Source organism: Oncorhynchus mykiss, chromosome 18 (assembly GCF_057628025.1).
Source record: "Oncorhynchus mykiss isolate SJ-2025 chromosome 18, ASM5762802v1, whole genome shotgun sequence".
NCBI classification, from domain to species: Eukaryota; Metazoa; Chordata; class Actinopteri; order Salmoniformes; family Salmonidae; genus Oncorhynchus; species Oncorhynchus mykiss.
Genome location: NC_143039.1, coordinates 41,389,622 through 41,415,239, shown reverse-complemented (window position 1 = coordinate 41,415,239; position 25,618 = coordinate 41,389,622). Strand labels below are relative to the sequence as shown.

Sequence of the window (25,618 nt, the reverse complement as noted above, 5' to 3'; positions counted from 1 at the left end):
TTTCATATTTCTATTTTAACACTCGTTACATTTGAAAGTATGAAAACGAACCATGCGTCGACATCACATGCGGCAACCACAGAATTTTGCATTACAATATTAAATCGGACAAATGGGAAATGGCTCACATATGAATCATTTTCTCTTTAGTGGGAAAATGTAGTAGTGGATGTTTTTTATCTTTTTCAATGACTATTCATGCTTAGCCCTGCCAATCAGATGAGCCCCAGCTGTCCTTGTCACGCATGCTCATGTCTTAATAGAATGTTTTTATTCTCTTCACAAAAGGCAAACTCATCATATCATCATGCCATGGCTTGACCCTATTGTAAAATGTAACATTTTTTTACCACTAACCTGTCGATTTAAAGCTTGTGAAGCTGGTGTTGTTTTGCAGGGGTCTTGTCCTCTGCATTAGGAACCTTCTTCGATGAGGTTTAACAGCGGTTGGCATCCAATATTAATAGTGCATTTCCAGCCCCCAATGAATTGTACTGGAGTATAAATGTGTTATACTTTGTTACAAAAAGGGGAAATAAAAAATGACACTGCCAACTAACCTTATACTCAAAAACCCACCACCACATTCCACTATTTTGATCCTACACCAGGTTGACGCCCTAGGAGGATGGGACACTACCATTTAACACACCCTGTAACTCTTCTGTAGTAAAATCTCAAACCCAAGTACTTCTCTGCAGCTGCCACAACTATTTTCTCTGATTTACATTCCATTTCTGCAGTACAGTTAACCATGCCAATGGACGCTAAAAAGCCAACTTTCCTGAAGCATATTTCATTTGGTCAAAAATGTACTACACACCGGGAGCCTCTTAGGATCCCTCACCCTTGACCCATCTTACTGCACTTCACTGTCTCCGCAAACACGTACAAATCTGACCCTGGCAACCTCCACCTGCTTCTCTTGCACTTCTGATCCCCAGCATGGGCACCCATACAGTTAACACACACGGCTTCTTTCACCAATACTTCATAATCCCTTGTCCCATACCCTCCTGCACACTTCTCACATCTAGGAATCTCCCTCCTACACACTGCTGAAACAACCATAAGCTTGGCACCTGAAACACTCGCTGGCAGGTGTCAAACACCGGGAATCTTCAACATTAGTTGATCCAGCTTCACCCTCACAGCAACCACAGTAATCATTCACTCCTTTCAATGGCACCCTGTTCATGAGAGCAAAGCGAGAACAGGTCTCATTCGCGTGGCGCCTGCTCCCTCTGGAAGGAAGAACAGGTCTCATTCGCGTGGCGCCTGCTCCCTCTGGAAGGAAGAAACAATCACAAGTCCACTTCAGGTTACCTTCACCAATGCATCCACACCCAACCTGAAACCACATATGGTCCAGCCAAAAGTGGTGCACTTTCTCCAAAAATCACTCCTACTGTACCAGATTCATCTTTACCATGACCATCGGTGCAAGGCTCACGCTCCGAGATCTTCACCACACCTGCCAACACAGGTAATTCATCTTCACTCTTCCAATTCACCCCCAGAGCGACTGGAGTACAGCTCATTCTGTTCGTACTTGACGCCAACCTTCCTCGACGCACCATCTCCCTTATGGTTGCTAGCGTCATCAGATTCACACTCGTAACCTACTTCCTTCCACCTCATCGACCCCAAGCCTGGAAAAATACATGAAGATTTCATAACACTATCCGTGTCGGATGCCTTGTTCCTATCGCCATCTTCGAGAGCATGCTCTCCCACTCAATGTTCTCCGCCGTTGTTTTATGCATTTCAGCATGTATATGACATTTGTGGTGCTACAGTTAATAAAGCTTTGGATTTTGTATGCTTTACATGTTCTTGGGTGGTTAAAAAACTTTAGTGTTGGTCATTTTGTCACAACATACACAGTGGCCACACTTGTAATTACCATTGGGCGGGCCTGGGAGCCAAGTGTCACCCGTCCATGGTAGCTGGATGCTGTACGTAATGGAAATCGGCTAGATTGCGCACACAGCGGGAAAAAAAATGCAGGGCAATGTTGTGAACTCTTGTAGATTTGGATCACTTGAGGGTGTTTCAATACGATGGATTTGATGAGACCGGCACATGGGTTGTAAGGCCATTCTACTGCCAATGTTTGTCTATGGAGATTGTATGGGGGTGTGCTCGATTTGTGAGCCTAACACTCATTTGAAGGGTTGTCCACATACTTTTCTATATATAGTATATTTTCCAAAGTGTGACATTGTGGAAATATGAGTTTTTCTGGACATCATAAATTAAGGTCTCCTCCCCCAGTGTCCCATAAATCAATGCCTATTAGTACAGAATAACTTATTTAAATGTAATTGGCAAATACATTTGAAAGTGTCTTTTAATGCAAAGGGGTCTATCCTATCAGAAGGGGATAAAGAGAGTCCTTTACTCAGGACTGACATTTGGGCATCAGTGAGAGACCCTGGTGATATGTTGATCACTGAATATTCTTGTTGCGGTTCTGACTGAACTTCCTCAGGTGGCCTGGAGGTGGATTGATGAGCCTGCTATTCGAAATAAAAACAGACTATGCTATTGTGTGCCACTGCTTTGAAGCCAACCATGGCTCACCTTCCTCCCTTCCTTCGCTTTGTAGCCATAGAACACAGCCAAATTACACCAAGAGGTGGTGACATGGTATGCTAACTAAAACAAAGAGACATTCTGGCAGTACTGCTTAGACACTGGATTCAAAAGGGGCTAAACAATTATTTTCACTGTCCTCGTTTCTATAATGTTGTTACCTTGATTTTTAGGGTCTATCTCCGGATTCACTGACAAATATAATCTATGTACACTGCTCAAAAAAATAAAGGGAACGCAAACAACACAATGTAACTCCAAGTCAATCACACTTCTGTGAAATCAAACTGTCCGCTTAGGAAGCAACACTGATTGACAATACATTTCACATGCTGTTGTGCAAATGGAATAGACAACAGGTGGAAATTATAGGCAATTAGCAAGACACCCCCAATAAAGGAGTGGTTCTGCAGGTGGGGACCACAGACCACTTCTCAGTTCCTATGCTTCCTGGCTGATGTTTTGGTCACTTTTGAATGCTGACGGTGCTTTCACTCTAGTGGTAGCATGAGACGGAGTCTACAACCCACACAAGTGGCTCAGGTAGTGCAGCTCATCCAGGATGGCACATCAATGTGAGCTGTTTGCTGTGTCTGTCAGCGTAGTGTCCAGAGAATGGAGGCGCTACCAGGAGACAGGCCAGTACATCAGGAGACGTGGAGGAGGCCGTAGGAGGGAAACAACCCAGCAGCAGGACCGCTACCTCCGCCTTTGTGCAAGGAGGAGCAGGAGGAGCACTGCCAGAGCCCTGCAAAATGACCTCCAGCAGGCCACAAATGTGCATGTGTCTGCTCAAACGGTCAGAAACAGACTCCATGAGGGTGGTACGAGGGCCCGACGTCCACAGGTGGGGGTTGTGCTTACAGCCCAACACCGTGCAGGACGTTTTTCATTTGCCAGAGAACACCAAGATTGGCAAATTCGCCACTGGCGCCCAGTGCTCTTCACAGATGAAAGCAGGTTCACACTGAGCACATGTGACAGTCTGGAGACGCCGTGGAGAACGTTCTGCTGCCTGCAACATCCTCCAGCATGACCGGTTTGGCGGTGGGTCAGTCATGTGTGGGGTGGCATTTTTGGGGGGGCCGCACCTCCATGTGCTTGCCAGAGGTAGCCTGACTGCCATTAGGTACCGAGATGAGATCCTCAGACCCCTTGTGAGACCATATGCTGGTGCGGTTGGCCCTGGGTTCCTCCTAATGCAAGACAATGCTAGACCTCATATGGCTGGAGTGTGTCAGCAGTTCCTGCAAGAGGAAGGCATTGATGCTATGGACTGGCCCGCCCGTTCCCCAGACCTGAATCCAATTGAGCACATCTGGGACATCATGTCTCGCTCCATCCACCAACGCCACGTTGCACCACAGACTGTCCAGGAGTTGGCGGATGCTTTAGTCCAGGTCTGGGAGGAGATCCCTCAGGAGACCATCTGCCACCTCATCAGGAGCATGCCCAGGCGTTGTAGGGAGGTCATACAGGCACGTGGAGGCCACACACACTACTGAGCCTAATTTTGACTTGTTTTAAGGACATTACATCAAAGTTGGATCAGCCTGTAGTGTGGTTTTCCACTTTAATTTTGAGTGTGACTCCAAATCCAGACCTCCATGGGTTGATACATTTGATTTCCATTGATCATATTTGTGTGATTTTGTTGTCAGCACATTCAACTATGTAAAGAAAAAAGTATTTAATAAGAATATTTCATTCATTCAGATCTAGGATGTGTTATTTTAGTGTTCCCTTTATTTTTTTGAGCAGTGTATATTTTGACATGTTTAATTGATTAACGAGACATACCATGCAGCTTATTGTTTTACCATAATTTGCCATTTACTTTGAAACGTTATCATTATACTTTATTTTTTACATTGTTGTGTCTCAATGGGCTATAAATAAGAGCTAAGCGCAATGGTCAGGTCACTGAGGAAGACCTCAGTTTGACGTCGAAACGTTAGTCACCTGTTTGCGTCCTGTACGATGGATGAAAGTGAGCATAAAGAAATCAATATCTGCCTTTGCCAGGTACGCTGCTACTTAATATTTGAATGGAGTTGTTTTTTGTAACTGTAGGATGAGAAAGTGCATGCATTGCAGCCTCAATAAGCCTAGCTAGCTAACGTTAGCTAGCTTAACTAGCTTCTCCCGGTTTGATGCAGTCAAGACAGGTTCTTCGTAATCATATATGCTGATAAATAACCTATGATAACCTATATTAGTCTACTATAGCGCGAGTCGGCTTGGTTGGTTGCTGTCTCTCCCTCCCTCCTCCTCCCCATGTCACTTGCTCAGAGTACAGACGCTCCCCGCCTGCTAGAGCGGCGCCTCTCCCTCGTGATTTATTAGCTCCGGTTAATAAAGTTGCTTTAACAAATAAAAATAAACTTTTCTGCTGCGTTCTACACTTGGATCGGATCTGGATCCAACCAGGTCTCTACGAAATGGGTCTAGTTGTCCTCGATTCCATTTGGAACGGGTCTCTATATTTAAAAATAAAAAAATAATAATTATGCGCATCGGGTCCGGGTGGGAAATCCCCAGGTACATGTCGGAACAGGTCCAACTTTTTGGAACCGTAAGTACCTCTATTTAAAATACTATCAGCTTTTATGACGTTGATAATGATACCACCTATCTGCGCATTCATTCTCTGAAGTTGCTGAAATAAATACATTAAATTTATCCACTCCTGTTCCGGAGTACACATTTACACGGTGTATTATTTTACTGGAAGAAATGCTTAATTCATATTAGACTATGTAGGAGGTTATAGACCTACAGTAATTTCAGTGAGGCTACCATTCCATTTAACCCATCTGAACAGTAGGCTACACTCGTTTGACGTGCCATATTTGATGCCCCAGTGTTTGAATAGAGGGGTTGGCTGTTTAGCAACAAATCGATGCCTTCGCAACTATGGGGTTGCAAAACAGACGGGGTTGGCTTAGATTGTTGACAACATGTAAACTATATTTCGTCTCCTATGTTTTCTCTCAATGAGCTCTTGTTTTCTCTCAAGTACACTGTTACAGCTGTTGGTCAGCTAGCTAGGGTGTTTTTTTTGCCATATTAGCATAGACATGACATCATCCCAACTGACCTAAAACAGGGAATTTGTACTAGGTTTAAATGTCAGGAATTGTGAAAAACTGAGTTTAAATGTATTTAGCTAAGGTGTATGTAAACTTCCGACTAACTGTATATCCACAGTCAAATGAGTCCTATATGGACATAACCTGAAAAGGCTGCTCAACAAGGAAGAAGCCACTGCTCCAAAACAGCCATAAAAAAGCCAGTCTACGGTTTGCAAACTGCACATGGGGACAAAGATCATACTTTTTGGAGAAATGTCCTCTGGTCTGATGAAACAAAAATAGAACTGTTTGGCTATAATGAACATTGTTATGTTTGGAGGAAAAAGGGGGCTGCTTGCAAGCTGAAGAACACCATCCCAACCATGAAGCACGGCCGTGGCAGCATCATGTTGTGGGGGTGCTTTGCTGCAGGAGGGACTGGTGCACTTCACAAAATAGATGGCAACATGAGGATAGAAAATGATGTGGATATATTAAAGCAACATCTCAAGACATCAGTCAGGAAGTTAAAGCGTGGTCACAAATGGGTCTTCCAAATGGACAATGACCTCAAGCATACTTCCAAAGTTGTGACAAAATGGCTTAAGGACAACAAAGAGAGAGCTGAAAATGAGTGTGTGAGCAAGGAGGCCTACAAACCTGACTCAGTTACACCAGCTCTGTCAGGAGGAATGGACCAGAATTCACCCAACTTAATGTGGGAAGCTTGTGGAAGGCTACGTTAACCAAGTTAACCAATTTAAAGGCAATGCTACCAAATACTAATTGAGTGTATGTAAACTTCTGACCCACTGGGAATGTGATTATCATGTAAGGCTATCAGTGACATACCATTAAAAAAAAATTGAGAAAATGCAACATAACTTAGCATGGAGCTGTTTTATCATTCAGCCTACAATAGCAGCCAATGAGTGAGTGGTGTTCAATGTAGGCCTACATTCCATGAGACTTACAGGGCTTGACGTTAACCCGTTTCTCTTCGTCATTCAAACAAGGAGGTGGCTGAAAATGTGTTTGATGCAAGAAAACACTTTACAAAATAAAATGCATCATTATTCCCATACCATTATTACTGAGAAGACAAAATTATGCTACCCTCTGCCTATTGGCTACTTAGCTTATTCAAGCCTGTCTCAAAATACAACACTGCCCCTTTAAGACAAAAATACATCTCGACCTGACTCTTTTTAAAGATGACTAGAAATGCACGTTTTGTGCTCTTGTATGAAGCAATCACTCCCCCATTTCTGACTACAGATGATCTAACACTGGGCTAATAACTCCCTAACTAGCAAAGGATATGAACAAAATGACAAATGTGCACACATTGCCTGGGAGGGCATAGGCCCAGCCACTGGAGAGCCAGGCCCAGCCAATCAGAATTAGTTTTTTCCCACAGAGCTTTAATAAAGACAGAAATACTCCTCAGTTTCATCATCTGTCCAGGTGGCTGGTCTCAGACGAACCCGCCGGTGAAGAAGCCAGATGTGGAGGTCCTGGGTTGGCGATGGTCTATTTGTGGTCTGCGTTGGTGAGGCCAGTTGGGCGTACTGCCCAATTCTCTAAAACAATGTTGGAGGCGTCTTATGGTAGAGACATTAACATAAAATTATCTGGCAACAACTCTGGTGGACATTACTGCAGTCAGTGTCAATTGCATGCTCCCTCAAAATTTGAGACGTCTGTGGCATTGTGTTGTGACAAAACTACACATTTTAGAGTGGCTTTTTATTGTCCCTGCACAAGGTGCACCTGTGTAATGATCATGCTGTTTAATCAGCTTCTTGATATGCCAAATCTGTCAGCTGGATGGATTATCTTGGGAAAGGAGAAATGCTCACTAATAGGGATGTAAACAAATTTGTGAACACAATTTGAGAGAAATAAGGTTTTTGGCATATGGAAAATGTATATGTTAACTTTTATTTCAGCTCATGAAATATGGGACCAACACATTACATGTTGCGTTCATATTTTTGTTCAGTATACATTGTCAGTCATAGGCTTCACTGGGAAATGTGTTGATGTTGTACTCACAATCTGGCCATACCCCAACCAAAAATCCTGGATGAACAGAGATATTTGTACCATGCTGAGAGCCCGAACTGCAGCATTCAATGTCAGCAGAACAAACTCTGATGACTCGGTGATGCGTGACAGGTACAAGGCAAGCAGGTACGAACTCCACAAATCCATTAGGGACGCAAAAAGACAATACAGACACAAACTTGAATTGACAGTCGACAACTCAAGACTTGCGATGCATGTGGCAAGGACTACAGACTATCACGGACTACAAAGGCAAATCCAGCTGTGTGGCCCACCAAAGTGTCCCTCCCAGATGATCTTAACATATTCTATGCTTGCTTCGAAGCAGACAATATTGAACCATCCAGGAAGACTCTCGCTGCTACGGACGACCAGGTGCTTTCGCTCTCCAAGGCTGACGTGAGGGAAAACTCTTAAAAGAGTGAATACTCACAAAGCTGCCAGCCCAGATGGCATCCCTGGCCGTGTCCTCAGTGTATGCTGACCAGCTGGTGGGCTTCTTTTTGGACTTCTTAAACATGTCACTGTCCCAGGCCATAGTCCCTACCTGCTTCAAGGAGACCACCATCGTCCCAGTGTCCAAGAAAAACAAGATGATGTGTCCAAATGACTATCGCCCCGTCGTACTCACCCCAGTTATCATGAAGTGTCTAAAGAGGCTGGTCATGGCCCACATCAAGGCCAGCATGCCAGGTACACTGGATTTGCTTACCGCTAACAGAAACTTACTGCACAATTGTAACATTTGCCCCCCAATCACCCCTTTCCCGAAACACTATAAATTGTGCCTTCCTGTATTATCTATTCTACTGAGCCACTTACCTTATGTTTGTACTTATCGTTTTATTTCTAAGTGTTGTTGCATTGTCGAGAAGGAACACGCAAGTAAGCATTGTTTTGGATGGTGTATACCATGTGTATCCCGTACATATGACTAGTAAACCTTTAAACTGAAACCTGCTCCCTCCTCTCTTCAAAACATTCACACCTATATTAACTCACACTCCAAATCTCAGAAGAGCAGTCAAACCCAACCCTTGACAGTTTAAAATCCCAAGTCGATGCAAGCATTACCATTTTTATTGTCACCATCAACAAGTTCAGTCACCGTCTTCTCTTTCTGCTCTGTCTCTCCATCCCATCTCACAGCAGTCTCTGTATCGCAACACATGTTCTATGGGGATCACCAGTCTTTGTCTGTTTGGTACAAATACAACATGTAGCACCTCAGAGCCCAACTGCTAGAGCGGACAAGCAGGTACTGACCCTGTGGTTTCATCCAAGTAGAAAGCTACAATAAAAATAGGTAATTCCTAGGTTTTTACTGTGTAATTACCATTTCATCAAATAGTTTCTCTGCTAATACCTAGTCTTTTCTGTAGCGGTAAAATATAGTGCTGACTACCCAAACAACAACTACCTGGACTTACAATTGCTCCTCCTCTATTCCTTCTTCCAGTGTTCAACATCAGTAGCATCAAGCACAAGGGCTGCCTGGCCACAAATTTCTGCAACACCACATCCACTTCTAGCATCCTGGGAGTCGGCTACAACATCTCACAGACCTGCTCCAGCACCAATCTGCAACGGGGTTGGCTCCGTACAACTACCTCTCACAGTGGCCCTTGGTGCAGCCCTGGTGGCCATCTGGAGCACCTTAGCCTAGACAAACCATTCACAATAAGGATACCTCCTCCATAGGTTTCCATGTGTTGTTATAGTTCTTAAATACATAAAATGTACTAAAACAAGTAATATTCTGAAAAAGACAGCAAGGTTTATGCAGGCTAGTTTCACTAAGCTTTAGTTCTGTGTATTCCGGGTTTCCAAGGTGGTTACGGGTGCACCTCAGCCACGCTCAAGGTACTAAACAATATAACCGCCATCGATAAAAGACAGTACTATGTCTTCATCGACCTGGCCAAGGCTGTCGACTCTGTCAATCACCGCATTTGTATCGGCAGACTCAACAGCCTTGGTTTCTCAAATGACTGCCAACTACTTCTCAGACAGAGTTTGGTGTGTCAAATCGGAGGGCCTGTTGTCTGGCAGTCTCTATGGGGGGTAACACAGGGTTCAATTCTCGGGCCGACTCTTTTCTGTGTATATATCAACGATGTCGCTCTTGCTGCGGGTGATTCTCTGATCCACCTCTACGCAGACGACACCATTTTGTATACATCTGGCCCCTCTCTGGACACTGTGCTAACAAACCTCCAAATGAGCTTCAAAGCCATACAACACTCCGTCCGTGGCCTGCAACTGCTTTTAAATGCTAGCAAAACTAAGTGCATGCTCTTAAACCGATTGCTGCCCGCACCCTCACGCCCGGCTAGCATCACTACTCTGGACGGTTCTGACCTAGAATATGTGGACAACTACAAATACCCAGGTGTCTGGTTAGACTGTAAACTCTCCTTCCAGACTCACATCAAGCATCGCCGATCCAAAATTAAATCTAGAATCGGCTTTCTATTTCGCAACAAATGGTTTGGGATGAGTTGGACCGCAGAGTGAAGGAAAAGCAGCCAACAAGTGCTCAGAATATGTGGGAACTCCTTCAAGACTGTTGGAAAAGCATTCCAGGTGAAGCTGGTTGAGAGAATGCCAAGCTGTCATCAAGGCAAAGGGTGGCTACATTGAGGAATCTAAAATATATTTTGATTTTTTAAAACACTTTTTTGGTTACTACATGATTCCATGTGTTATTTCATAGTCTTGATGTCTTCAATATTATTCTACAAAGAAAAACCCTGGAATGAGCAGGTGTGTCCAAGCTTTTGACTGGTACTGTAAGTATTCAGACCCTTTGCTATGAGACACGGAATTGAGCTTGGGTGCATCATGTTTCCATTGAACACCCTTGAGATGTTTCTACAGCTTGATTGGAGTCCACCTGTGGTAAATTCAATTGATTGGACATGATTTGGAAAGCCACACACCTGCCAACATAGGTCCCACAGGTGGACTTGTTTACATGCTGCTGTGCATTTTGTTGCTAGCGTTAATTTGCTACCTGCCAACTTTAAGGTTTTTACTTTTTAAATACCGTTTTCAATCTTTTTTCCATTAAACTTTTTCACCCCAGACGCTTTATCTGGATATGGTTCTACAGGACCTCCACCAGCCGAAGCTAAGTAGTAACATTAACATTATGCCTTCTAATTGCAGTCGCTGTACTCATAATATACAGGAGAACTATCGCCTAATGGCGAGGATAGCCATGCTGCAAGCCCAGCTTCAGATGCAATCGTTAGGCAAGGGTAATTTAAGTGTAGGAAAGGATGAAATAGCGTCTGTGCCACAAATAAGTACAGATAGTAGTAGAAATCCCCTCGCACAGTCCCTGCAGATGGATAATTCTCATGGCTTCTGGAAGGAAATGCTGTAGGAATGCTCAACCGGTGTCGCTCATTTAGCCTACAAACTTTCAACTGGTTCTCCCCATTAAGCAACGAGGCTGAGCCTTCTCTGGTCTCCCCTCCACTCGTTACGGGGTCTGAGACGCCGAAGCCTCCCACCATTAGCGCTGACAAATTGAAAACCCTAGTCATTGGCGACTCCATTACCCGCAGTATTAGACTTAAAACGAATCATTCAGCATTCATACACGGTTTACCAGGGGGCAGGGCTACCGACTTTAAGGCTAATCTGAAGATGGTGCAGGCTAAAGCTAAAACTGGCGAGTGTAGAAAGTATAGGGATATTGTTATCCATGTCGGCACCAATGATGTTAAGATGAAACAGTCAGAGGTCACCAAGCGCAACACAGCCTCAGCGTGTAAATCAGCTAGAAAGATGTTGGCATTGCGTAATTGTCTCTGGCCCCCTCCCAGTTAGCTCTAAGGCAGAGTCTCACAACTGTTTTCTGCCCCTCCAAAAAGATAGAGGGACAATTATCTACAAATTCTATCTGGGACTCACCAACAAACAGGACCAAGCCTGGCCTGCTGAGGAGTGACGGACTCCATCCTAGCTGGAAGGGTGCTCTCATCTTATCTATGAACATAGACAGGGCTCTTAACTCCTCTAGTTCCACTATGAGATAGGGTGCAGGCCAGGCAGTAAGGCTGTTAGCCAGCTTAGTGGAGTCTGCCACTAGCACAGTCAGTGTAGTCAGCTCAGCTATCCCCATTGAGACTGTGTATCGACCTAGGTTGGGCAAAACATGCCTGTGTTCGCCTTAGAAATCTCACTGGAATAAATACCTCCTCCATTCCTGTCATTGAAAAAGATTGATATCTCAAAATAGGGCTATTTGATGTTAGATCCCTCACTTCCAAGGCAGTTATAGTCAATGAGCTAATCACTGATCAGAATCTTGATGTGATTTGAACTGACTGAAACATGGCTCAAGTCTGATGACTTTACTGTGTTAAATGAGGCCTCTCCTCCTGGTTACACTAGTGACCATATCCTCCTGCGCAACCCACAAAGGCGGAGATATTGCTAACATTTACTATACCAAATTTCAATTGACAAAAAAAAAAGACTGTTTTTGTCTTGAGCTTCTAGTCATGAAATCTATGCAGCCTACTCAATATTTTTTTTTATAGCTATTGTTTACAGGCCTCCTGGGCCGTATACAGCGTTCCTCACTGAGTTCCCTGAATTCCTATTGGACCTTGTAGTCACGGCAGATAATATTCACATTTTTGGGGACTTTAATATTCACATCGAAAAGTCCACAGACCCACTCGAAAAGGCTTTCGGAGCCATCGTCGACTCAGTGGGTTTTGTCCAACATGTCTCCGGACCTACTCACTGCCAGTCATACTCTGGACCTAGTTTTGTCCCGTGGAATACATATTGTGGATCTTAATGTTTTTCCTCATAATCCTGACCACCATTTTATTAGGTTTGCAATCGCAACAAATAATCTGCTCAGACCCCAACCAAGGATCATAAAAGCCGTGCTATAAGTTCTCGGACAACCCAAAGATTCCTAGATGCCCTTCCAGACTGCCTCCACCTACCCAAGGACGTCAGAGTGCAACAATCTGTTAACCACCTAACTGAGGAACTTAATTTAATCTTGCGTAATACGTTAGATGCAGTCGCACCCTTAAAAACAAAAAAAAAAACATTTGTCATAAGAAACTAGCTCCCTGGTATACAGAAAATACCCGAGCCCTGAAGCACGCTTCCAGATTCCGATTAGCTTGGAAAGACCATACCGTGCAGTATGGAATAGCCCTCACTGCTGCTCGATCATCCTATTTGTCCAACTTAATTGAAGAGAATAAAAACAATCCAAAATGTATTTGACACTGTCGCAAAGCTAACTACTAAAAAACAGTATTTCCCAAGAGGATGGCTTTCACTTCAGCAGTGATAAATTCATGAACCGCTTTGACAAAGACCTTGATCATTAGAAAGCAAATTATGGACTCCTCTTTAAATCTGTATTTCTCCAAAGCTCAGTTGTCCTGAGTCTGCAAAACACTGCCAGGACCTAGGGTCATGGGAGACACTCAAGTTTTTTTAATACTATATCTCTTGACACATTGATGAACATAGTCATACCCTCTAAACCTTCACGCTGCATACTGAACCCTATGCCAACTAAACTACTGAAAGAGCTGCTTCCTGAACTTGGCCCTCCTGTTGAACATAATAAACGCCTCCCTATCCACCGGCTGTGTACCAAACTCACTAAAAGTGGCAAATCTTGACCCAGAAAATAAATATATTTTTTTAAAGGATCGGCCTATATCAAATCTTCCATTCTTCTCAATTTTTTGAAAAAGCTGTTGCGCAGCAATTCACTGCCTCCCTGAAGACTAACAATGTTTTCGAAACGCTTCAGTCTGGTTTTAGACCCCATCATAACATTGAGACTGCACTCGTGAAGGTGGTAAATTACCTTTTAATGGCGTCAGACTAAGGCTTTGCAGCTGTCCTCTTGCTCCTAGACCTTAGTGCTGCTTTTGATACCATCGATCACCACATTCTTTTGGAGAGATTGGAAACCAAATTGGTCTACATGGACAAGTTCTGGTCGGGTTTAGATCTTATCTGTCAGAAAGATATCAGTTTCTCTGTGGATGGTATGACCGCTGACAAATCAACTGTAAACTTCGGTGTTCCTCAAGGTTCCGTTTTAGGACCACTATTGTTTTCACTATGTATTTTACCTCTTGGTGATGTCATTCGGAAACATAATGTAAACTTTCACTGCTATGTGGACGATACACAGCTGTACATTTCGATGAAACATGGTGAAGCCCTGTCCCAATAAACAAAGAGATCATCTGTTGGATCTGACAAGTAATCTTGAGGATTGTACAGTCTCAAATAAAACTGTAAAGGACCTCTGCATTACTCTGGACCCTGATCTCTCTTTTAACAAACATATCAAGACTGTTTCAAGGACTGTTTCAAATAACATTGTGAAAATCTGAAACTTTCTGTCCAAAAATGCAGAAAAATTGCTGTCTCTGCCTGGCTGGTTCCCTGCTCTCCACTGGGATTCTCTGCCTCTAACCCTATTACAGGGGATGAGTCACTGGCTTACTGGTGCTCTTCAATGCAGTCCCTAGGAGGGGTGCTTCACTTGAGTGGGTCTCTGACTTGATCTTCCTGTCGGGTTCATGCCGTGGGGGAGATCTTCGTGGGCCATACTCGGCCTTGTCTCAGGCTAGTACGTTGGTGGTTGAAGATATCCCTCTAGTGGTGTGTGTGCTGTGGCTAAGTGGGTGGGGTTATATCCTGCCTGGTTTGCCCTGTCCGGGGGTATAGTCAGATGGGGCCACAGTGTCTCCCGACCTCTCCTGTCTCAGCCTCCAGTAATTATGCTGCAATAGTTTGTGTTGGGGGGGCTAGAGTCTGCTTTATCTGCAGTTTTTCTCCTGTCTTATCCGGTGTCCTGTGTGAAAATAAGTATTCTCGCTCCTGCTGTCTCTAACTCTGAATGATCGGCTATGAAAAGCCAACTGACATTTTCTCCTGAGGTGCTGACCTGTTACACCCTTTACAACCACTGATTATTATTATTGGACCATGCTGGTCACGTATGAACATTTGAACATCTTGGCCACGTACTGTGATAATCTCCACCCAGCACAGCCAGAAGAGGGCTGGCCACCCCTCATAGCCTGGTTCCTCTCTAGGTTCCTGCCTTTCTAGGGAGTTTGTCCTAGCCACTGTGCTTCTACATCTGCATTGCTTGCTGTTTGGGATTTTAGGCTGGGTTTCTGTATAGCACTTTGTGACATCGGCTTTATTAGTGAATTTGATTGACTGTGCATGTCAGAGCAAAAACCAAGCCATGAGGTCCAAGGACTTGTCCGTAAAGTACAGACAGGATTGTGTCACGGCACAGATCTGGGGAAAGGTACCAAAACATTTCTACAGCATTGAAGGTCCCAAGAACACAGTGACCTCCATCATTCTTAAATGGAAGAAGGTTGGAAGAACAAAGGCTGTTCCTAGAGCTGGTCGCCCACCCAAACTGAGGAATCGGGGGAGAAGGGTCTTGACCAAGAACCTGATGGTCACTGTGACAGAGCTCCAGAGTTCCTCTGTGGAGATGGGAGGACCTTCCAGAAGGACAATCATCTCTGCAGCACTTCACCAATCAGAACTTTATGGTAGAGTGGCCAGACGGAAGCCACTCCTCAGTAAACGGCACGACAGCCCACTTGGAGTTTTCCAAAATGCACCTAAAGACTCACAGACCTTGAGAAACAAGATTATCTGGTCTGATGAAACCAAGATTGAATTATTTTAGCCTGAATGCCAAGCGTCACGTCTGGACTAAACCTGGCACCATCCCTACGGTGAAGCATGTTGGTGGCAGAATCATGCTGTGGGGATCATTTTTTTGCGTCAGGGACTGGGAGACTAGTCAGGATCGAGGCAGATATGAATGGAGCAAAGTACAGAGATATTTTTGCTGAACCTAATCCAGAGCTCTCGGGACCTCCGACTGGAGCAGAGGTTCACCTTCCAACATGACAATGAGGCTAAGTACACAGCCAGGACAACACAGGAGTGGCATTGGGAGAAATCTCTGAATGTCCTTGAGTGCCAGAGCCAGTAGAGTCATACCCTACAGAGTTTGTAGCCTCATACCCAAGAAGCCTCGAGGCTGTAATCTCTGCCAAAGGTGCTACAACAAAGTACTGAGTAAAGAGTCTGAATACTTAAATGTAATATTTCCTTTTTTCATAAAATTAGCAAACATTTCTAAATCTGTTTTTGCTTTGTCATTATGGGATATTGTGTGTAGACTAATGAAGAGAAAACAATTTAACAAATTTTAGAATAAGGCTGTAACCTAACAAAATGTGGAAAAGGTCAAGGGGTCTGAATACTTTTTACAGACATAAAAATGATCTTGCTTCTGTTGCCTGTTGAGTGTTTGTTTAATAGTCTACTGAATCTTTGAAGACCAACACTTGTGCAACCGCAAATGTCTGTTAAAGCAATTTCACAGATTCAGCTGTTTTTAATCTTTGCTATGCTGTAATAAAAGCTTTAAAATTTGTTAGAACAGACTGGTATTATTTATTTAGTGTTTACACTGTTCCAAACAGGCAGAAATGATATTGTAATCTAACAGCACCTGTTTGTCACACATAATATGCACGCAACTCATGCTCCTATACCCCTTTTTCTTGATATCCTTATTTTTATAATAACTACTATTATGATCATCATTATAATAAGTAATGTTTAGTCTTAATACCGTAACTTAATTTATGCCTATATTCATGCCATCACACAGCATACGAGACATTCATGCTTTGAAATGCAATCAAGCATTTTTGTTTATTTAAATGTTAAAGACAGCTTTGAATAATTAGCCTAAACAATAAATAAACTGCAATTCAAATGCATACAACTGTTTTTAGTCTGCTGTAATAAAGGCTTTATATATTTTTTTAATTCTTCGATACTCTCTGATACACTTATTTTGTGGTGTTTACACAATTCCAAATGGTCAGAAAGTAATATTGTAATCTAACAGCCCACATTATACTCCCGCAACGCTTGGTCCTATACCCTCCTTTTTCTTGATCTCCAGAACTTGTAGCACCACAAGTCAAATGTCACCCACAGATTTGACTTCCCCTTTCCCTCCTAAGAAACCTGTAAACATTTGTCAGTTTTGAGTTTATTATCCGCAACCATTTTACTATCACGTGTTACTGTGTTGAGATTTTTATAACCAATTTATTGATGTGATTATGATCGACTATTGGTCACATGCATGCAACGCTTACATGTTTCATGTAAGGAGAGCAACCGTTGAGGGGATATTTTTCATAAAGAAATGAGGTATTCCGGTAACAGAACTTTTCTGTCAAACAAGTAAGAAACTAAAAAGGTTGAAATTGTTGCAGCTTCGGCTCAGACAGCAATAAACACTTGCTCTGGTGCCGTTTTGCTGCAGTAGGGAGGAGAGTGAGACAACGTGCTCCAGTAACACAGGCACTCGCTGTCATTTTATTACACAGTCTGACCATCGGGCTCTTTAGTCATTTGTCTGTCTTAATTATTTAATCAAATAGTGTGCGTAAAGCATCAGACAAGATCAGTGCATATGTCGTATTTTATTCAAACCCATAGGGTGTGTCTGACCAATTTATCAAAAGAACAGGATGATTCTCGGTCGACCAAGATGTATTTATTTTTGTCGGGGACAGCCCTAAAGAAAGATACTCTAGACCCAAACTGTTACAGACCAATATCCATCCTGCCCTGCCTTTCTAAAGTCTTTGAAAGCAAAGTTAACAAAACAGATCACCGACCATTTCGAATCCCACCGTACCTTCTCCACTATGCAATCTGGTTTCCAAGCTGGTCACGGGTGCACCTCAGCCACGCTCAAAGTCCTAAACGATATCATAGCCGCCATTGATTAAAGACAATACTGTGCAGCCGCATTCATCAACCTGGCCAAGGCTTTCAACTCTGTCAATCACAACATTCTTATCGGCACACTCAACAGCCTTGGTTTATCAAGTGACTGCCTCTGCTTCACCAGCTACTTCTCAGACATAGTTCAGTGTGTCAAATCGGAGGGCCTGTTGTCCGGACCTCTGGCAGTCTATGGGGGTGCCACTGGGTTCAATTCTCAGGCCGACTCTTTCCTCTGTATTCATCCATGATGTCGCTCTTGCTGCTGGTGATTCTCTGACCCACCTCTACGCAGATGACACCATTCTGCATACTTCTGGCCCTTTATTGGACACTGTGTTAACGAACCTCCAGACGAGCGTCAATGCCATACAACACTCCTTCCGTGGCCTCCAACGCCTCTTAAATGTAAGAAACTAAATGCATGCTCTTCAACCGATCGCTGCCCGCCCAACTAGCATCACTACTCTGGATGGTTCTGACTTAGAATATGTGGACAACTACAAACACCTAGGTGTCTGGTTAGACTGTAGACTCACATCAAGCATCTCCAATCCAAAATTAAATCTCGAGTCTGCCTCCTATTTCGCAACAAATCCTTAACTTATGCTGCCAAACATACCCTTGTAAAACTGACTATCCTACCGATCCTTGACTTCGGTGATGTCATTTACAAAATAGCCTCCAACACTCTTCTCAGCAAACTGGATGTAGTCTATCACAGTGCCACCCATTTTGTCACCAAAGCCCCATATACTACCCACCACTGCGACCTGTATGCTCTCGTTGGCTGGCCCTCGCTTCATATTCGTCGCCAAACCCACTGGCTCCAGGTCATCTAAGTCTTTGCGGGTAAAGCCGCGCCTTATCTCAGCTCACTGGTCACCATAGCAACACCCACCCGTAGCACGCGCTCCAGCATGTATATTTCACTGGTCATCCCCAAAGCCAACACTTCCTTTGGCCGCCTTTCCTTCCAGTTCGCTGCTGCCAATGACTGGATTGAATTGCAAAAATCACTGAAGCTGGAGATTCACACCTCCCTCACTTTAAGCATCAGCTGTCAGAGCAGCTTACAGATCATTGCACCTGTACACAACCCATCTGTAAATAGCCCACCCAGCTACCTCATACCCGTATTATTTATTTTTTGCTCCTTTGCACCCCAGTATCTCTACTTGCCCATCTATCACTCCAGTGTTAATTCTAAATTGTAATTATGTTGCCACTATGGCCTATTTATTCCCTTACATCCCTAATCTTACATTTGCACACACTGTATATAGATTTTTATATTGTGTTATTGACTGTTTGTTTATCCCATGTGTAACTCTGTCTCACTGTTTTGCCTTATCTTGGCCAGGGTGCAGTTATAAACGAGAACGTGTTAAATAAAGGTGAAATATATTTTTTAAAGAATGTCAGTGGAGTTTATTTTTGACAAAAAATAAAAAAATGCTAAAACAGAAATGTCCTGAGTCACTAAGTATTCAACCCCTTTGTTAAGGCAAGCGTATATACTTTAGGAGTAGAAATGTGCTTAAGTCACAAGTTGCATGGACTCTGTATGAAATAAGTGTTTAACATGATTTCTGAATGACTACCTCATCTCTGTACACATCACACACATAATTTTAAAGGTCCCTCAGTCTAGCAGTGAATTTCAAGCACAAAGGCCTGGGAGGTTTTCCAATACCTTGCAAAGAAGGGTGCCTATTGGTAGATGGATAAAAAAAATGCCTGCTATTGAATATCCCTTTGAGCATGGTGTAGTTATTACACTTTTGATGGTGTATCAATACATCACTACAAAGATACAGGCTGCCTTCCTAAGTCAGTTACCGGAGAGGAAGTAAACCGCTCTGAGATTTCACCATGAGGCTAATGGTGACTTAAACAGTTCAAAGTTTAACGAGATGAGGCCCTTTCTCTACTTCCCAGAGTCAGATTAACTTGTGGATTCAACTTTTATGTCTCTGTGTCCAGTATGTAGGAAGTAGTTTTGCGAGCCAGTGCTAACTGCCGTTAGCGCAATGACTGGACATCTAGTGGCAGATAGCGCAATGAAAAAGTCTATGGGTAACGCTCGTTCGTGAACTTCCTTCATACTGGTCACAGACAAAGCGTATCCACAAGTTCACCTGTACAGAATAAAAAATATGTATCCTGTTTGCAGTAAAACACTAAAGTAAAACTGCAAAGAATTGTGGCAAAGAAATGAACTTTGTCCTAAATACAAAGCAGCATATTTGGGGCAAATCCAACCACACATCACTGAGTACTACTCTTCATATTTTCAAGCATGGGGTGGTTGCATCATGTTATGGGTATGCTTGTCATCAAGGTCTGGGGAGTTTTTCAGATAAAAATAAGCAGAATAGAGCTAAACACAAATCAGGAAACCCTGCTTTCCAACAGACACTGGGAGACAAATTCACCTTTCAGCAGGACAACTGCAAATATGCACTTGAGTAGCTTACCAAGACGACATTGAATATTCCTAAGTGTCCTTGTTACAGTTGAATTAAATGTGCTTAAACTAATTGCAAGACTTAAAATGACTGTCTAGCAATGATCAACAACCAACTTGACAGAGCTTGAAGATGTAATTTCTTTTTAAACTTATTTTGTATTGTTCAATTCCAACATACAGGTACTGCACTGATTGTTATTGAAAAATAAGACACCTAACCTAAAGCAAGAACTATAACAAACAAACCTTAACAAAAGCAGTGACACTAGCAAGATTTAACACACACCCGAGTGGGTTGGGATGCGTACTGTACATACTTTGAAGGAATCAGTTAATACATACACATGTAGGCTACAGTCCATAAAAAGGAAGGGGTCATTGATCAGAATCAATCCCTAGTCCCAATGAATCTCCATGTTGTTCAGTTAGTAATGACCATCTGTCCACAAATTGATCTAGCATAATAGAAACCTTTAATTAAGATTATAGCATGTTCTTATAATTGACATCCGCTCCTCTGTTGGATGTTAGTTTAACCCTTTAGACCCCAATAGAATTCTACAATGCTGCTGTAGATTACTGAGAATTGAAGTGAAGCTCATTTTCTCATGCATTTCAACCAGACAGAGCTCAAAAACAAAGAACAAATGACAATTACAAGTTAAAGAGCACATCCTCTATATGACACCACATTTGTGTCAAGGAATAACACTCATTGCTTTCCAATGTGTAAATAAACTATCAAACAACAGTTAACACTCAAAAGAACAAAAACCATAGATTATTTAAATTGTAGTAAATTACTCACTCAAAATGTAACAATATACTTAATATAAATAAGAATATCAAAAACGTGACCAGAGGACAATATTCATAAAGTATTTCAAAACTCAATGCTATTTGATTGAGAACGATTCTTTATTCTGTAATAATGTAAAAATAAACGAGAGACCATGTCAAAATGTAGGTAACCTCAATAGGATTTAGTACAGACCAGGCCTGACAATGTAGAAATAGTAGCCTACTTTGACAACAATTCAGTGAACATAAGAAGTATTAGATACAAAACAACTGTTCAGAGACAATGTGTAGGACAAATTCATATTTCACACTCACTTTAGTCTTTGCGTTTGCCTAAAGGTCATGGAACTTCTGGAAGCACAACCCAATCCTGCAAATTGGCACAGAACACAGTGCACCCAAAGGAGGTTTCGACACATCTGCCACTCTTTGCCCTGCGTCCACTCCGGATGCACACCACACACCCCCTCATGCACCCTTCAAACTTCACCTGCTTTCAAATGAGTTTACAACTCAGTCCACACGCCCTGGTGCCACAGTCTTGGCTCCTCTCTTCCTGCCACTGTAGCCATATCACAAAGTGAATGGACAAACTGCATTTTGAATGCCTTCAGGGACCAGCGCCTGCGGTTTCTGGGAAGGGGCCCTTGCAGGGTCCCCCACACAATGTATCCATTTAAAATGACAATGTTGAGCATCCCCCGAAACACATACTTCCACTATTTTCTGCCTGTACGTTCAACATTGTAATAGCTCCTAAATTGGTCAAGATGGTCAACCCCACCTGTTTTCTTGTTGTAATCCATTACAAGCTCTGCAAAATATATACATTTCTACAACTTTAAACATATCCAAAACCCCAGCCACTTTCACTTTAGGCCAAGGATGTGTGGTACAAGGGTGAAAGGTGGGACTTGGGGCAGACACCTTCCATGGAAATGTAGGCTCCCCTTCTCGGGTGTGCGGAGAGTACACTCTTCCTCCTCTGCTTCATATTCTCTGCGAGGCAATGTATGTATAGGCTATGAATATCTGCACCTAGCACACCAAACCCAACCGATAAAAACGAATTACTCTAGCCTTGGCTTCATTTCGGTGGCCAGTTAACTGGATGTCTGTATGGCTAGCTGGAGGAAGTTCGTGAGCGAAGCCCACTTTTATTACCTGACTAACTAGCTAGCTATAGCAAGCAGCTTGGGTCGTTTCCATATGAATTACACCGGTAGAAACAAGACAACCAACTAGATACAGCTAAATACGAACTATTTCCATGAGACAGAGAGCAATCATTCGCGCTTCACCGCTGATGTGCTCGCCTTTACCAACCAAGTTATCATGACATGATTTGCTCATTTGTGAGCTATTCCCCAAGTTCCACAGCATCACACATCTCTGCTGTTTACTTTTCACTCACCTCGACATCATCGCTTTTCAAAGTGCGTGTCCGAATCATCAACCAACATTAGCCTCTTTCACTGTGAAAAGTCGTGTCTGCTTCGGCGCCGTCATTTTGAGTAATTGTATTGAACCAAATTCTTATTTACAATGACCGCAAAACCCCGGACGACGCTGGGCCAATTGTGCGCCGCCCTATGGGACTCCCAATCACGGCCGGATGTCATAGGCGCCACTCCGGAGCCCTGTAATGAATTGAAAATAAACGTTGTAAAGTCAAATGACAGCATACCCTGTTTCTGGTGTGATGGGATGAGAACTCGATCGTGTGGAATACGACGATACGAGCAAAGAATAATGAGGTTAACTTAAACATATTTGAAACAAGCGCTTATTTCAGAGAGCGCTATGAGCCACGCCCCAGTGGGCAGAGCTAGGCGTGTTGGACTGGGACACACTTTAATAAATTCAAACATCTTTTAGTGGATCCGCCATTGTTCTGTGTAGCCTAGTTAGGCTTTTTTTTATCCGTTATTTTACCAGGTAAATTGACTGAGAACACGTTCTCATTTGCAGCAACGACCTGGGGAATAGTTACCGGGGAGAGGAGGGGGATTAATGAGCCAATTGTAAACTGGGGATGATTAGGTGACCGTGATGGTTTGAGGGCCAGATTGGGAATTTAGCCAGGACACCCGGGGTTAACACCCCTACTCTTATGATAAGTGCCATGGGATCTTTATGACCTCAGAGAGTCAGGACACCCGTTTAACATCCCATCCGAAAGACGGCACCCTACACAGGGCATTGGGATATTTTTTTTAGACCAGGGGAAAGAGTGCCTCCTACTGGCCCTCCAACACCACTTCCAGCAGCATCTGGTCTCCCATCCAGGAACTGACCAGGACCAACCCTGCTTAGCTTCAGAAGCAAGCCAGCAGTGGTATGCTTTTATTTGAGACCAGTGTATTGCAGTTAATTTAGTATTTTACTTAAGTAAAATATCTTTGAGTAGAAAACATGGAAACATACCAGTGTCGATTACTACCTTTTATTTCACTCTAGTTGAGTAAAAGTAGTTTTGTTCTGGTCGCAAGAGAATCCATAAAATTGCAGTAAACAGCGCCACACTCAGGTAGAAAACTGAATGTTCTATTCTCAGCCAGGCCCATCTTTTAAAAGAAAACAATTTAATTATATCTTTATTTGAGCAAAATAAGTAGTTATGTTGTGATCACAAGAAAATCCTATTAATTCAGGTAAAGAGCCCCACAGTCAGGCAAACAAATCTGAATATTCTATGAAAGTGAGAACAATTACTTTCCCTGGCTGATATGGCTTCTACTTACAAATATTATCAGAGTAAATGAATAGCTGTCATTCACTGCTATCAACGTGTCTAATATAAACACATGATTTACACAGACTCACCACAGACCTTTATGGGAAAAGGCGTTCCATGGTCTGTTTGTCAACGAGCCCAATGTATTCCAAAACCTTGTGGTAAACCGATTATCCCTATAATTTAGGTAGCCTAATAAATAATTTATGTTCTATTGTGAACTGCCTGGGACTCGTTGTTTTAATGTTTTCTACTCAAATATATTTTACTTATTAACTGCAAATATATTAGCCTAACTAGGCTAAACAGAACCATAGCGGACTTTTAAAATAAGAGGCTATGTCATATTATCTGCCCACTGGGGGCGTGGATTACCGAGCGCTCTCTGAAAGAAACGCTTGTATTGTCCTATTCCGGCAGATCAAGTTCTCAAAACCTGTTTCTGGTTGACGACAATAGCCACGCGAATACGACAACAGGTTGTTAGGAAGTTCATTTTGCGATATTGACACATTGTTAGAAAAACAAGGCAGTTCCCGGCCGCTATAGTAAATTAGAGAAAGACCGAATATGTGTTCTAAAGGGTTTTAATATATATATTTTTTTATTGTTGCATTGGATCTCAATCCACCACATCTGCCCTTGTGGGCACTTCCGCATCTGTGGTGAAAGGTGACAAAGCTAGAGCGGTTTCGTCAGACCATGAGACGTCCTGAAAATCGGTCTTCTCACAAAATCGTCTGTAGCTTCCGAACGTCCATGCGTATGGGCTAATAGTGTTTCCCAACCCCTCGGGGTACGTGGGCAGTCTCCAGGGGGTACCTGGGAGATTATACATGTATATATATATATATATATATATACATATATCTTAATAGGAAGAAAAACATTTACTGAGGCCACTGGTGTGACATCTCTAGTTATTTTATATTTACAGTGCCTTCGGAAAGTATTCAGACCCCTTGACTTTCCACATTTTGTTATGTTACAACCTTATTCTAAAATGAATTAAATGATTTTTCCCCCTCATCAATCTAAACACCATAATGACAAAGCTTCTAAAAATGTTTTTAGAAATATCCCATTGACATAAGTATTCATACCCTTTACTCAGTACTTTGTTGAAGCACCTTTGGCAGCGATTACGGCATCAAGTCTTCTTGGGTATGAGTTTCCCATTCTCTGCAGATCCTCTCCAGCTCTGCCAGGTTGGACGGGGAGCGTTGCTGCACAGCTATTTTCAGGTCTCTCCGGAGAATTTCGATCAGGTTCAAGTCTGGGCTCTGGCTGGGCCACTCATGGACATTCAGAGACTTGTCCCAAAGCCACTCCTGTGTCGTCTTGGCTGTGTGCTTAGGGTCGTTGTCCTATTGAAAGGTGAACCATCTTTCACCCAGTCTATGGTCCTGAGCATTCTGGAGCAGGTTTCCATCAAGGACCTCTGTACTTTGCTCCGTTCATATTTGCCTCGATCCTGACTAGTCTCCCAGTCCCTGCCATTGAAAAACCTCCCCACAGCATGATGCTGCCACCACCATGCTTCACTGGGGGGATGATGCCAGGTTTCCTCCAGATGTGACACTTGGCATTCAGGCCCAAGAGTTTTAAGTCATGGTTTCATCAGACCAGATAATCTTGTTTCTCATGGTCTAAGAGTCTTTAGGTGCCTTTTGGCAAACTTCAATCGGCCTGAAATGGGCCTTTTACTGAAGAGTGGCTTCCGTCTGGCCACTCTACCATAAAGGCCTGATTGGTTGAGTGCTATAGAGATGGTTGTCCTTCTGGAAGGTTCTCCCAACTCCACAGAGGAACTCTAGAGCTCTGTTAGAGTAACCATCAGGTTCTTGGTCACCTCCCTGACCAAAGCCTTTCTCCCCCAATTGCTCAGTTTGGCCAAGCGGCCAGGTCTAGGACGAGTCTTGATGGTTCCAAACATCTTCCATTTAAGAATGATGGAGGCCACTGTGTTCTTGGACCTTCAATGCTGCAGACATTTTT

At 43.1% G+C, this 25,618-nt stretch overlaps 2 long non-coding RNA genes across 3 annotated transcripts in view; one reads left to right on the top strand and one right to left on the bottom strand.

The window, feature by feature from the left end:
• The window catches only part of LOC149975508 (uncharacterized), a 52,256-nt gene extending 29,539 nt beyond the window's left edge, over positions 1–22,717 (bottom strand). The window contains exon 1 of the long non-coding RNA XR_016488478.1: positions 22,298–22,717. This is a non-coding gene — a long non-coding RNA (uncharacterized LOC149975508). The remainder of the gene's footprint in view (positions 1–22,297) is intronic.
• On the top strand, positions 4,821–16,239 carry LOC110496928 (uncharacterized). Of its 2 annotated transcripts, none has more exons than XR_002469622.3 (3): positions 4,821–5,173; positions 8,892–9,048; positions 9,202–16,239. It is a non-coding gene; the product is annotated as an uncharacterized LOC110496928 (long non-coding RNA). The 2 variants fall into 2 exon arrangements; XR_016488477.1 differs by having other exon boundaries at positions 4,831–5,173; positions 8,892–9,000.
• Positions 22,718–25,618: the final 2,901 nt, after the last annotated feature.